Source organism: Ovis canadensis, chromosome 2 (genome assembly GCF_042477335.2).
Source record: "Ovis canadensis isolate MfBH-ARS-UI-01 breed Bighorn chromosome 2, ARS-UI_OviCan_v2, whole genome shotgun sequence".
Lineage (NCBI taxonomy): Eukaryota > Metazoa > Chordata > Mammalia > Artiodactyla > Bovidae > Ovis > Ovis canadensis.
Window position 1 is genome coordinate 198892982 of NC_091246.1, and position 12256 is coordinate 198905237.

Sequence of the window (12256 nt, forward strand, 5' to 3'; positions counted from 1 at the left end):
TACAATTCAAAGTAAAGACTAAATTTTATTATTTTTAATTGTAAAAATAAATGTAACTTTCACCCTCAAAATCTAAATTAAGTTGCCTTTTATTTATTCATATCTAGAATTAATTAACTTCGTAGCTCACTAAAGGCTGGGGGAGTGGTCTGTGTGCTAAGTCATTTCAGTTGTGTCTGACTCTTTGTGACCCCGTGGACTGTAGCCTGCCAGGCTCCTCTGTCCGTGGGATTCTCCAGGTGAGAATACTAGAGTGGGTTGCTGGGGGTGGTTGGTCTTTGATTTCCTAAATCAAAGCACTGAGAATCTTGGAGGACTTGGAAAATTGAGGGAATGTTGAAGTTGAATTTTTTCTCTTTCCTTATTTTGCTTAGGGTCATCTCCATGGCCCCCATCTTGTTATGTCTCAGAAGTTTTAAAGTTTCCCAAGCTGAAAGAGCAAAATCCTGGAAAATTATTGTTGTTCACTAGCTAAGTCATGCCTGACTCTTTGTGGTCCCTGCAGCACGCCAGGCTTTCTTGTCCTTCACTGTCTCTCGGAGTTTGCTCGAACTCGTCCATTGAGTCGGTGACGCCATCCAACCATCTCATCCTCTGTCGCCCGCTTCTTCTCCTGCCCTCAATCTTTCCCAGCATCAGGGCTTTTTCCAGTGAGTCTGCTCTTTGTGTCAGGTGGCCAAAGTACTGGAGCTTCAGTTTCAGCATCAGTCCTTCCAATGAATGAATATTCAGGGTTGAGTTCCTTTAGGATTGAGTGGTTTGATATCCTTGCTGTTCAAGAAACTCTCAAGAGTCTTCTCCAGCGTCACAATTCAAAAGTATCAGTTCTTTGGCGCTCAGCTTTCTTTATGGTCCAACTCTCATATTTGTACATGACTACTGGAAAAGCCATAGCTTTGACTATATGGACTTTGTTGGCAAAGTGATGTCTCTGCTTTTTAATGCTGTCTAGGTTTGTCACAGCTTTCCTTCCAAGGAGCAGGTGTCTTTTAATTTTGTGGCAATAGTCCATCCGCAGTGATTTTGGAGCCTAAGAAAATAAAATTTTCTGGAAAATTGCCAAAATACATCTTTAGAAGGAGAACTTGGCCAAATTTGACACGTTTCCTCAAAAGCCTGTTGATTTTAATTACTTTTTAAAAAAGTTCAGTGAGCTTTACAGTTTTCCTTTCATATGTCCCTTCTCAGATAATTGTGAGTGGGGAAATGGGCTTTTCTGCTAAGTTTGTTTTATCTACAGGAATTTATTTTTAAGCAGTGGCATGCTGTAAATATCTCAAAATGATACTGACACGAATTTCAGAGGAAATGTGACAGCAGTGTTGCCTGGTATCAGCAGAGTAGCTATTTCTTTGAGAAATATTGCTAATTTCAGCGATGTTTCACAGTCAAATGTAAAATCTAGTTGAGGGGATTTAAATAAAGGGATGCCTTCCTATACTTTACCCCACAGTTGTTAATGTTTTTCGTCTCCAACCACAATGTCTGATTTGAACATAACGTAAACATTTAATGTGTTCTTTCTCTGGTATAAGGAAGTCTAGTTTACTTATGGTGAAATCTGGATTGATAGATTGGGTATAAGGAATCCTCCTGCTAATGCAGCAGACCTGGGTTCCATCCCTGGTTTGGGGAGATTTCCTTAGCGAAGGGACTGGCTACCTATTCCAGTATTCTTGCCTGGAGAATTCCATGAACAGAGGAGCCTGGTGGGCTACAGTCCATGGGGTCACAGAGAGTCAGACATGACTGAGCCACTAACACGCATAACTGGGATTTAGTATTTACTTTTCAAAGGGATTCATCAGAGGAATTCTTAAAAAGGAAACAACATATATGCTACTACTGAGTAAGGCAGCAGTTCTGAAAGGTCTGTATTATCACTGACCCACTAGGCATGGACAAGATCTTATAGCTTGTTTCACTTTATATACACCAATACATTAAGGAAGAGAAATTTGTTGGATTTAGCTGACGCATGCCAAGGGGATGACATGAGTTGTTTGAGAGATAGTGGTCAAACTGTCAGCCAAATCCTTAATATTTGCCATTTCTTGATAATTTAAAATAGAAACGGAAAAATGTAGGTAAAATGCAACAGGAAACTATTTCATATCTCATGGACTTTGGGATGAAAGGGTTGACAGCTTCTTTCCTTGGATGGGAAAGTGCCCCTTCCTTACCTGTTAGTCATCACCCCTGTCGGACTCTTGATACCAAGGGGCTTCACCTTCTGTGATTCCACTCCAGCTCTGCACTTGCCCTCCTGGCAGCAGCGCCTGTGTGTTGATCTTCTCTTGCTAGAACAGTTAATAACCGTGGCAGATGTTGAGAGCCCAGTTCCGCAGTCATGCAGCTGTTAATGTGTCCAGTTGGATTTCTTGAAAGAATTAATTTTTAGGATCTCACTCTGAGGGCTACAAGTATAATAGGATTTAGAGGGAAACATAATTTCGTGGGAGTTTGTGTTGGATGTTGCAACAGATGTGACATGAAGGTAGCATGGCAGCTGAAGGGAGTTCTATAGTAAAATTCCCATTTATCCTGAAACCAAGCAACTCAGAAGGTCCAAGATTACTAACAAACACTTGCCTTTGGGTATTTTGTACTTAAAAAAAAAATCATCCTAAGAACATTACAGAAAGTTTAGAAAATGAAACTAAAAGACTTCTTGAGACAGCTAACTTTAAAATATCAACTCTGAGCATTTCTGAATATTCCTTTTCAAGCTTTCTATGTGTTTGTTTTGGAATGATTGCAATCATAGAGTTCATGTATTTTCTATATTACTACACGTTTTGAAATAAATTTTATAGTTGTGTATTCTGTTGAGTACAGTCATTTCCTGAAGCACCTCTCTTTTTATTGGGCATTTGGGTTGCTTCTACCACTTTGCTGCTGTAAAATAATAATACTGTGATGAACATTTTTGTACACTGAGCCTTTTCTGTATTTTGGGTGATTTGCTGATAGTAGCTGTTGAGAATGTGCTGATTGGGTCAATGATTGTGGTGAGTGTTCTGATGTACCCTTCTTTAATCAGTTGGGGGGATGTAGTGACTGGGTTGGAGCGGGCTGGGGGAGTGGGGGTCTGGGATGACTCCCGAGTTTCTAGCTGTGCGACGTTGGGAATGGTTGGCACAGGCAGACTGAAAGTAGTGGGTTTCATTTGGGATTGGGGCCTCCAGGCAGAGAGTGGGGTTTAACAGATGCACGAAGTACAGACACTAGGGCTCAGGGCCAGGCCAGGGACTGAGGTCTGGATGGAGGGACCATCAGCATCTAGGTGTGATCGAAGCTGTGGATGCTGTGAGGGTCACTTAGAGTGAGGAGGGAGAAAGGGAGAAGGTGGGTGATTGGAGTCTGGGAGACGTTATTTTGTGACAAGTGGACAAAGGAGAAGAAGCTGCTGAGGAGATGGAGGAGTGGTGGGGGTGGGAAGTGGACAGCCAGAAGAAGTGGCCAGAGGGAAGCCAGGGCTGGAGAGAGCTTTTAGGAAGAAGTGCAGTGGGCAGCAAACAGGTGGTGACATTGTACGTGAAGGTGTTTCAGTGGCATGTGCTGAGTGAGCTCTGGATGCCTAGGAAGGGTGGCAAAGGTCAAGGTCAAAGGTTGGGTGCATCAGAAAGCTTGGCTGTGGAGGAGGAGAGAAGTAGGCAGTCTTACAAGGGGTTATAGAATGTCAAAGTATTACTTGCATGCACTGCTGTGACAAAATGATACGACTGGGTGTCGTACACAGCAGAAGTAAATTTTCTCACACTTTCGCAGGCTGGAAGTCCAAGATCAAGGAGTCTGCAGGTTGTTTCTTTGAGGCCTCTCTTCTTGACTTACAGATGGCCACCTTCCCACTGGACCTTGTACAGGCATCCCTCAGTCGTGCTGGCTGTGTTCCTGTTACCTTATGAGGACACCTGTCATGTTGGGTTAGGGTCCACCCTAATGGTTTCATTTTAACTTAATCGCCTGTTTAAAGGCCCTGTTTCCAAGTGTTGTTGTTGTTGAGTCCCTCAGTCGTGTCTGACTTGTTTTGCAACCCCATGATCTGTAGCCCGCCATGGATCCTTCCTCTGTCCATAGAATTTTCTAGGTTCCCATTTCCTTCTCCAGCGATCTTCTCCACCCAGGGATAAAAAATGGTAAAGAGAGGTAAAGAATCCACTTGCAATGCAGGAGATGCAGCTTCAATCCCTGGATGGGGAAAGATCCCCTGTCCCGTACTCTGAGGTGCTGGGGGTTAGGGCTTCAGCATATGAATTTGGCACTGGGGTGAAGGCACAGTTCAGCTCCTACCAGGTGGATTCTAGACCTGCTGACACACTTGTCCTTCCTCCTTCCTCCTTGTCCCCCATCCTGCACACCATTGACCCTCTGCTGCCCCTTGTCACCCTCACACGGAGCCGCACCAGTGTGGCTGTGGTGACCTTTGCTCTAGTCTCATCCTCTCCTCCCCTGGTCCCTCGGTGTGCAGATTTTCTAGGATTTAGGCCTTGGCTGGCTTTATTCTCCTCCTGGAATCAAGTTCATTTATTTGTCTTCAGTTCCTCCCAGCTCTGACTCAATCTCATATAGCAAAGCATTCCTTCTCTCAGGTATAAAAGTTGTGTCACATTAACCCTGTAGTAAATTTTATTTGATGATCAGATTAAATCATTCTGTAATCTTGTCCTCATGGCTGCTCATGTCACAGTTAAAAAAAAAACTAAAACATAGTGGGAACATTGATTTAGTCAGGGTTCAGTCAAAATTTTTATGAGTTCCCCTCATATTTTACAAATTAATGCTCCCCCCCCCCCACAAAGTTTTGGTTTCGATTCCTTTTTTTCCCCCCACAAGAGCCCATGTCAGTTAAAATAAGACTTGAGTGGGTGACTATCCCAGTAGTGCCTGGGGGCAGAACTATTTGGGTAGATATGGTATTACTGCCTTTTTTCTCCAGATTTTTTGTTTTTTTTTAATTAAAAGTATATAGAAGTTTAGGTTGTTCTACTAGATGCAGAGGAGGGAGGCTTTCCATGCATGGTGTTGGTGAAGGAGTTGGGGTTGAACTGTGAGTATATGTTATTTAAAATGGTTGGTCACTTTGGGGTGTCTGTATATGTGTTTACACAGTGTTTCTCTAGGTAGTCTACTGAAATATATCAGCATGATTTCTACATAAAAGTTCATATTTTTATTGAAAAGGCTATCGGATTTCTCAAAGGAGATAAATTATGGGTAGATTTACTGTTTGGCTACCTAAAATAGAAGCACCCAGATTTTTCTAGGCAAGCTTGAGAGGAACATTTATCTCTGTCGACAGTTTTAAAAGAAGTATATAATTTTAAAGTATGAAACTCAAATTTAGTTTTTAATAGTAACTTCTGTGTTTTTTCTTTCTATCTTTGAGAGGCAGGTTATTGGAAAGACATGTGACCTTGTACTCTTGACTCTATGTCTGGTTGTGGGTTTGAAGTGTTATTTTGTGCTTTCTTAAATGACTTCTGACTGTACATTTGGGACAGAATAAATATGGTAGTTGGATATGGTTTTGAAAAGCCAACTAGATTTTTAGCCTGGTAATATGATAGTACTGTTCATTCTTATAACTGTCTAGGCTCATAGCTTTAAAAAACTCTTTAAGCTCCTAGTGACCTCCAGATTGGCTGGATTAGTTGGTGCTCTTTTCCTTTGTAAAATATATCAGCTGATGCCCATAACACAGTAAATGCCCAAAGTTAGAGGGCCATTCTATAGTGTGCTCTTGAGTTTCTCTTCCTACTAGGCTATGCTTATCTGGACTCAGCTGTGTTTATTTCAAGCCTATTTATGCCAGCTTTACTTACTATTATAGTTAATATAATGATTTTAAAATGGATGCAAAAAGAACTGTTTCTATGAAAATTCATTTGATTATTTTATAAACCACCTAATAAGAGTAAGTTTCTAAAAGTGATTACAGCTGATTTAGGAGTAGCTGAAGTAACTAAAGGATTTGCTGTTGTTTAGTTTTTTAGTCATGTCTGACTCTTTGTGACCCTGTGGACTGAACCCTGCAGGCTTCTCTATCCATAAGATTTCCCAGGCAAGAATACTGGAGTGGACTGCCATTTCCTTCTCCAGGGGATCTTCCTGACCCAGGGATTGAACCTGTGTCTCCTGCTTGGCAGGCAGATTCCTTACTACTGAGCCACCAGGGAATCCCAAAGAATTTGGGAGATCATAAAATAAAAGTGTTCCCATTAAAACTGTCAGTTATTTAGCGTAAGTAGATTCATTTGTGATTATGTAAACCTGAGAATCTTAGTGACTCAAATAATCACACTCACAGTGGGTGGGCCATTATAGGTGAGGTGGGAGGTCTACCCATATTGCCCTGGTCCTCAGTCCAGGGTGCAGAGTGATGGAGCTGTGCCCTCTGAAATGCTGCTTATCCCAGTGGCAGAGGAACGGCAAATGTGAAACCTTCTTAGCTATACACCTGAATTCAGCAACGCCGTAGAGAAGAGTAGTGAGCATTTGTCAGGAATACTGCAGTCCACCCCACATTGCATCCCAGATGTCTTTATAACCTCACTTTTCTTTGAAGAAATTAGACCTGGAAAGTGATGCCATGGAGAATGTTTTACAAGAGACCACTGGGGACTACAGTCAATGGACATAGACTCAGAAGGCCTCAACAGTACAGAAAAAGATTGGAAAATAAATCTATATCTTTATAGGGTTTATTTAAGATAATAGGTTTAGGGGGACTTCCCTGGCGGTCCACTGGTTAAGACTCTGTGCTTCCACTGCAGGCGACCCGGGTTTGGTCCCTTGTTGGGGAACTAAGATCCCACATGCCACTGCTAAGACCCGGTACAACTAAATACATATATTAAAAAATAATATTAATAGGCTTTGGTATATATCATTTACTTATGACATCCAACCTTAACTGATCTTTTAAAAAAACCAACCAGCCAAACTTAAGCATTAGGATGAAAAAGGACATGAGTCTTAAATCCTCCTCTCTCTCTTGTGCCCTCCCATCAAGTTAGTTTCCCACCTCTTATGATAAATTTGTTTGTTATTTCTCTTGCACTTACCTTCTTGTTTCATTTCCATTAGTTCTACCCTAGTTCTTATTCCTGACTTCTAGCTTCATGCCCCAGCTGAATTATCTGCTGCTAGCTTGTACAGTGCACTTATGCAAGTAGAAAAAGGTATCCTTTAGGGCAATCACACCCCCTCAGGAGCTTGACTTGATGTCAGTCCCCGCATTACCCCTTGGCTGGCCCACTTTAATGCAGTGCATGAACTGAACACTGCACAGAGCAATCCCACTTCCTGCTTCTTCTCACTCCCCCAACAAATTCAGATTATTTCCTGATCAAATCTCAAATTTTTGTTGTCTCCATGTCTGCTCAAAAATTTCTGATGACTTCCTATCATCTATAATGGCTGTCCTCAACTTCATTTTCCCTCTGACTATCACCAGTGACTGTCAGTCACACTTGTTGCCCTCTGGATGCACTGATACCAGCAATGACTGCAAGAGGCAGGCTGTGTGATGCTTCCCTCTCCTCTCCCACCCATTTCCATCCCCTCAGCCCGCACTCTCAGCCTTGCCCCAGCTCACCTTTCCTTCCAGCTTCATGGCCCAGCAGGACATGAAATCAGCTATCTTCTGCTGCCGTTCTGTCTAGACACCATCTTCTGAATAGGTTTTGTACCTCTTGTTTTAGGTTCTTTTCTTTTTAATCACATCCTCAGTGCTCATGTGCTTCAGTCGTGTCCGATTCTTTGAGACCCAGTGGACTGTAGCTCACTAGGATCCTCTGTCCATGGGGATTCTCCAGGCAAGAATACTGGAGTGGGTTGCCATGCCCTTCTCCAGGGGATCATCCTGACCCAGGGATCGAACCTGCATCTCTTACGTCTGCTGCATTGGCAGGTGGTTCTTTACCACTAGCGCCACCTGGGAAGCCCCTGATCACATCCTAATAATCATATCCTGCTGCTGCTGCTGCTGCTGCTAAGTTACTTCAGTCAGGTCCGACTCTGTGCGACCTCATAGACAGCCCACCAGGCTCCGCCATCCCTGGGATTCTCCAGGCAAGAACACTGGAATGGGTTGCCATTTCCTTCTCCAATGCATGAAAGTGAAAAGTGAAAGGGAAGTCACTCAGTCGTGTCCGACTCTTCGCGACCCCATGGACTGCAGCCTACCAGGCTCCTCTGTCCATGGGATTTCCAGGCAAGAGTACTGGAGTGGGTTGCCATTGCCCCCTCCGAATCATATCCTGCTCATCCTCAAAAAGGATCCTCATGGTCAGGTTTCACCTCTTCAGCCATCCTTCTGTGATTCTCCTAGACCATGAAAATAGTTCACCTTTGAACATAGATGGTAGTCTCTATATTCTTTTTATAATGAATTATCAGCCCTATGTGAGCACTTTTTTTTTTTTAAGTTTTTTTTTTTTTTTGATGTGGACCATATTTAGAATCTTTGTTGAATTTGTTACAATTTTGTTTTTGTTTAATGTTTTTTGGCTTGCTGGCTTCGCAAGCTATGTGGGTTCTTAGCTCTGCCCACCAGGGGTTGAGCCTGCCTGGCATTGGAAGGCAAAGTCTTAAGCACTGGGCAGCCTGGGAAATCCCTGCGTTTTATTAGTTACATTGCTCCTAAGAATTTTTTTCACCCAGCTAGTTTGCTAATGACAGGGAAGCAGTTGAAGGGTCTCTCATTCCTTGTTCTTCCAGTGCCTTTGTGTCTTAGGGGCACAAGTCAGAACAGGAGGCTGTGATTGGAAGAGAGTCCAGCCTGGTTAATCATATAATTCAGTTCTGGACGGAAGCTGAGGCTGTGTCTTCCTAGCCACAGGATATTGACCTACTTTCCCCCTCTTATCTGTTTGCAAAATATTTGTTGTACTTAGTGTGTTTTCCCTGTCACAACGAATGTTTGTCTCTCCCTTTCATATGAACTGAATGCTAAAGTGCTAGTTAAATTGGTGGAAAAAACAATGGAGAAGAAAAGTTGGTAAGCAGTTTTAATTTCTAAACTCGGATATCATAATTATGTCATTTAAAGAGAACTCTGTAGTTTTCAGATCTACCTGCCTACCTACTTACCTAGTGAGAGACGTGATTAAGGATAGAGTGTAAATTTAAAGGTGTTTAGGCCTTTTGAGTTGATGCTTTATAATATTAAAATGTGGTAGTTTGAAAATCTTTTTTTCGTAAACTACTTGTAGCAGGAAATGAACTTTTCTTAATCGTCCATATACAGTGTAGTTCACTATTAAATATTTATATCTTACCAGAACTTCCCTTGGGAAAATTTACTGTATAGTTCTATACCTGGTCAAACTGATTAGCAGTTGATTTTTCTATAGCTTTACAGGTTGAGACCATGTTGTATTCAAGGGAAAAAATAAGCGTGCATGTCTTAAAGGGCATTTTTATGTATGTATACTTTTGTAAATATATGAAATAATTGCTGCTTCCGACAGAATTTTGGGAAATGAACAGAACTGTTATTACAGTTTAGTAACCATTTCTCAATTTAAATTTAGTAAACATAAATTTTGTTAGACATTTTAATTTGTGACTTAAAAAGAGTTATTTAGCCATGGTATGCCTGGTAAATGTTTCTGCTATATTGTATATCTTTTTGTTTCTTCCTAAATACGTTATAATGTGTTTAGAGATACAGAAAAGTTGGTTCATTTGGTTTTAAATTCAGTAATGCTTCCAAAATGAGCAAAACTAGAAAAAAGTTATTCCAGAAAATACTTCCAAATTCGAGTCTGATTGCTAATTTTAGTCAATTTAGGTGAAGTAACCCCAGTGCAATGTAGCTATTTTCTTTAAAAATTCTTTTTCAGTGACAAAGTCATTTTGCCTTCTCAATTTACATATCAGTGTCATTTTGGTAACATGTTAGCTGTTTTTGTTTGATCAGTTCTCAACTAATAAACATTCATGAAGCCCTAACGTAAATGTATAAACATCTCTGTCTTTGATTACATAGTGTGGATATGTAACTATCCACTAAAGTAGTTTAATGGATAACTGCTTGAGGAAGCTTCTGAATTTTTATTATTCCAAAAATACTTTTTCTTAACCACAAGTACAGAGACGTTACTGAAGATGTACTGTTGAGCGATGCATATTTTTCTTTTACTATGGTTTCTTTTTCTTTAATTCTTATTATGGTTGGTTTTATATGGATTTCTTAATTTGTAATTTTAGATCCCTTTTTGCTTTCATAACTGGATATATTTGTTAAAATAGCCAGTGCCATTTTGCAGCTAAGCGTGTAGTTGTAAACAGACAACACAGTCACATGTGTCCCGATGCCTTTCCTGATGGTGATCCTGTGATTTTGTGCATTTCCTTCTGTGCTGAGTGTGGTTATTCCCTTAATATATTTTTCTTTCTTTTTTTTTTGTCTGGTGAGGTCAGAACAAAGAGAGCTGCGTTCCTTTACGTCTGAGTAAGTGTCATTGGGAAAGTTTTCTGTGGCCTGGCATTTTTGGCTTTTCACATTCTTTGTAATCACACCCGTGATTGCTTACCCTGAAATGAAGGAAGTCAGTCTTTCCCAGTTGAGCTATTCTTGCTGAGTCAGTAATGATGGAAGCCGGAACAAGACTTTAGGAGACGATGTGTGCAGCCCCTTTGTGGGGAGACTGAGGCTCAGCATTGGCAGTGTGCTGGGTCTCCCTGCACTACCACAGAGCTGGCGACAGCATGGAACTCGGGGGATTCTTTCCGAGCCACTGAGGTGTTCATTCCAACTCTCTGGTCTGTTGCAGAGTGCAACAGCTGCTGTTTCCCGGAGAGATACTTTGCTTCCTTACCGCAGAGAGCAATTCAGTACCTTTCCCTCCATTGTCACTGAAAAGAGCCTGGATGATGAAAGGAGCCTTTTTAAAGGAAAGTAGTTTTGCTCTGGTGTACCCCAGGCTATTTCATGTGAGTGTCTTTATTCAGCCAAGTGTCTTCAAAACTTGATATAGTGGGACCCCCAAACTGCTGGGTACAAGGAACCTTACATGTATAGCTCCTAGGTGCAAATCACCGTACTTTGAACTATAAGGGAACAGCTTGAGTGCTTGGATGGTCTGGTCAAGCATACAGAGAACAGAGAGGGACCCCAAACCTTGTAAGCAAGGGGAGGGGCTGAGGACAGGAGAACTTGGTGTGGGTATTAGCGTGAGGGACGAGACTGAGACCCTCTGATTAACGAGGCAGTTCGTTTGGAAGGAAAGTTGGATTTCCCCTGGTGGCTGTGTTCTGTTTAATAACCACTGTGTTGTATTTGGGGTCTGCGCACCAGCCAGGAACTAATCAGAGCTGGCAGGTGTGCCAGTTACACGTGAGCCCTTTTACGTTCACCTGGGGGTTCCAGGGCGTCGGGTTTGCCAATCTAAACACGTTGGACTTCTTGGAAATTTTTTTAATCCATCATGAGGGAGCGGATTGAGAGGCCTATTGGTTATAATTTGCAGGTCCCAGTGCAGCTGAGTTTGTGTTTCTGACTGTAACAGTGGTTTATAGTTTTTGGCTCCTTTGTCCCTTAGGAACTCATAGACCTTTTCAGACATTAGCTCATGAGTTCTCATAACGTCCAGTGTGAGTGGGACAGCACAACCATAGGTTCCCCCTAAAGCCAGGACGGCTTGTCTTCCATTCCCGATGGGTACTGCACTGGGGAAGGGGTGGAGAAGAGGCATGGGGGTGGTTTTCAGACCCAGTCTTGAGGGTGGGTGGCATTCTCTGAAGGCACCCTGCCCCTTGGCAGTTGTTCCTGCCATGACTCTGCAGAACTTGCTCCGGGAAGTGACGGTGGAGACAGTGCTGTTGGCTGCGTGCCTCCTCGGGGTACTGACCTCCATGGGATGTCCACTGCACATGAGGCAATGCTCGAGGTTATTTACATGGACACACTGGCCAGGAGACCTCAGGGCCGAGCAGGCGAGCTCTTCAGGTTAGCAGAAACAGGCACTAGGGAGGGAGAGAACTGGAATCTGGTGACAGCCTCTTGGGAGTCGGGCTCTGCTTTCTCAAAAGAGGAAGTAAACTGGATGTTGTCATCCCTGAATTTTTAGATCAGAAACTCGAATTCCAGAGATGAATTTCCTTGGATGCAAGCTTGGGTCAGTGATTCAAAGCCTGTGATGTTCCATGTTGGGTGGATCAAAAGTGAATTCTCAGTCATGGTAAACTCTTGCTACTGAACTTGTGAAAAGTTACTCTTTCCCAAGTCAAGCTTCTCTTTAAGAAC

At 42.3% G+C, this 12256-nt stretch overlaps 1 protein-coding gene across 6 annotated transcripts in view; it reads left to right on the top strand.

Moving 5' to 3' along the window:
- Positions 1–12256, top strand: part of MYO1B (myosin IB) — a 192318-nt gene that overhangs the window by 11123 nt on the left and 168939 nt on the right. For 3 of the 6 annotated variants that reach the window (XM_069577881.1, XM_069577883.1, XM_069577884.1), the window contains exon 1: positions 8758–9004. The exons of the other annotated variants lie outside the window; for them this stretch is intronic. The gene's annotated coding sequence lies outside the window, so the exon portion shown is untranslated. Of the gene's footprint in view, positions 1–8757; positions 9005–12256 lie in introns of those variants that run through there. 6 annotated transcript variants of the gene reach the window in all.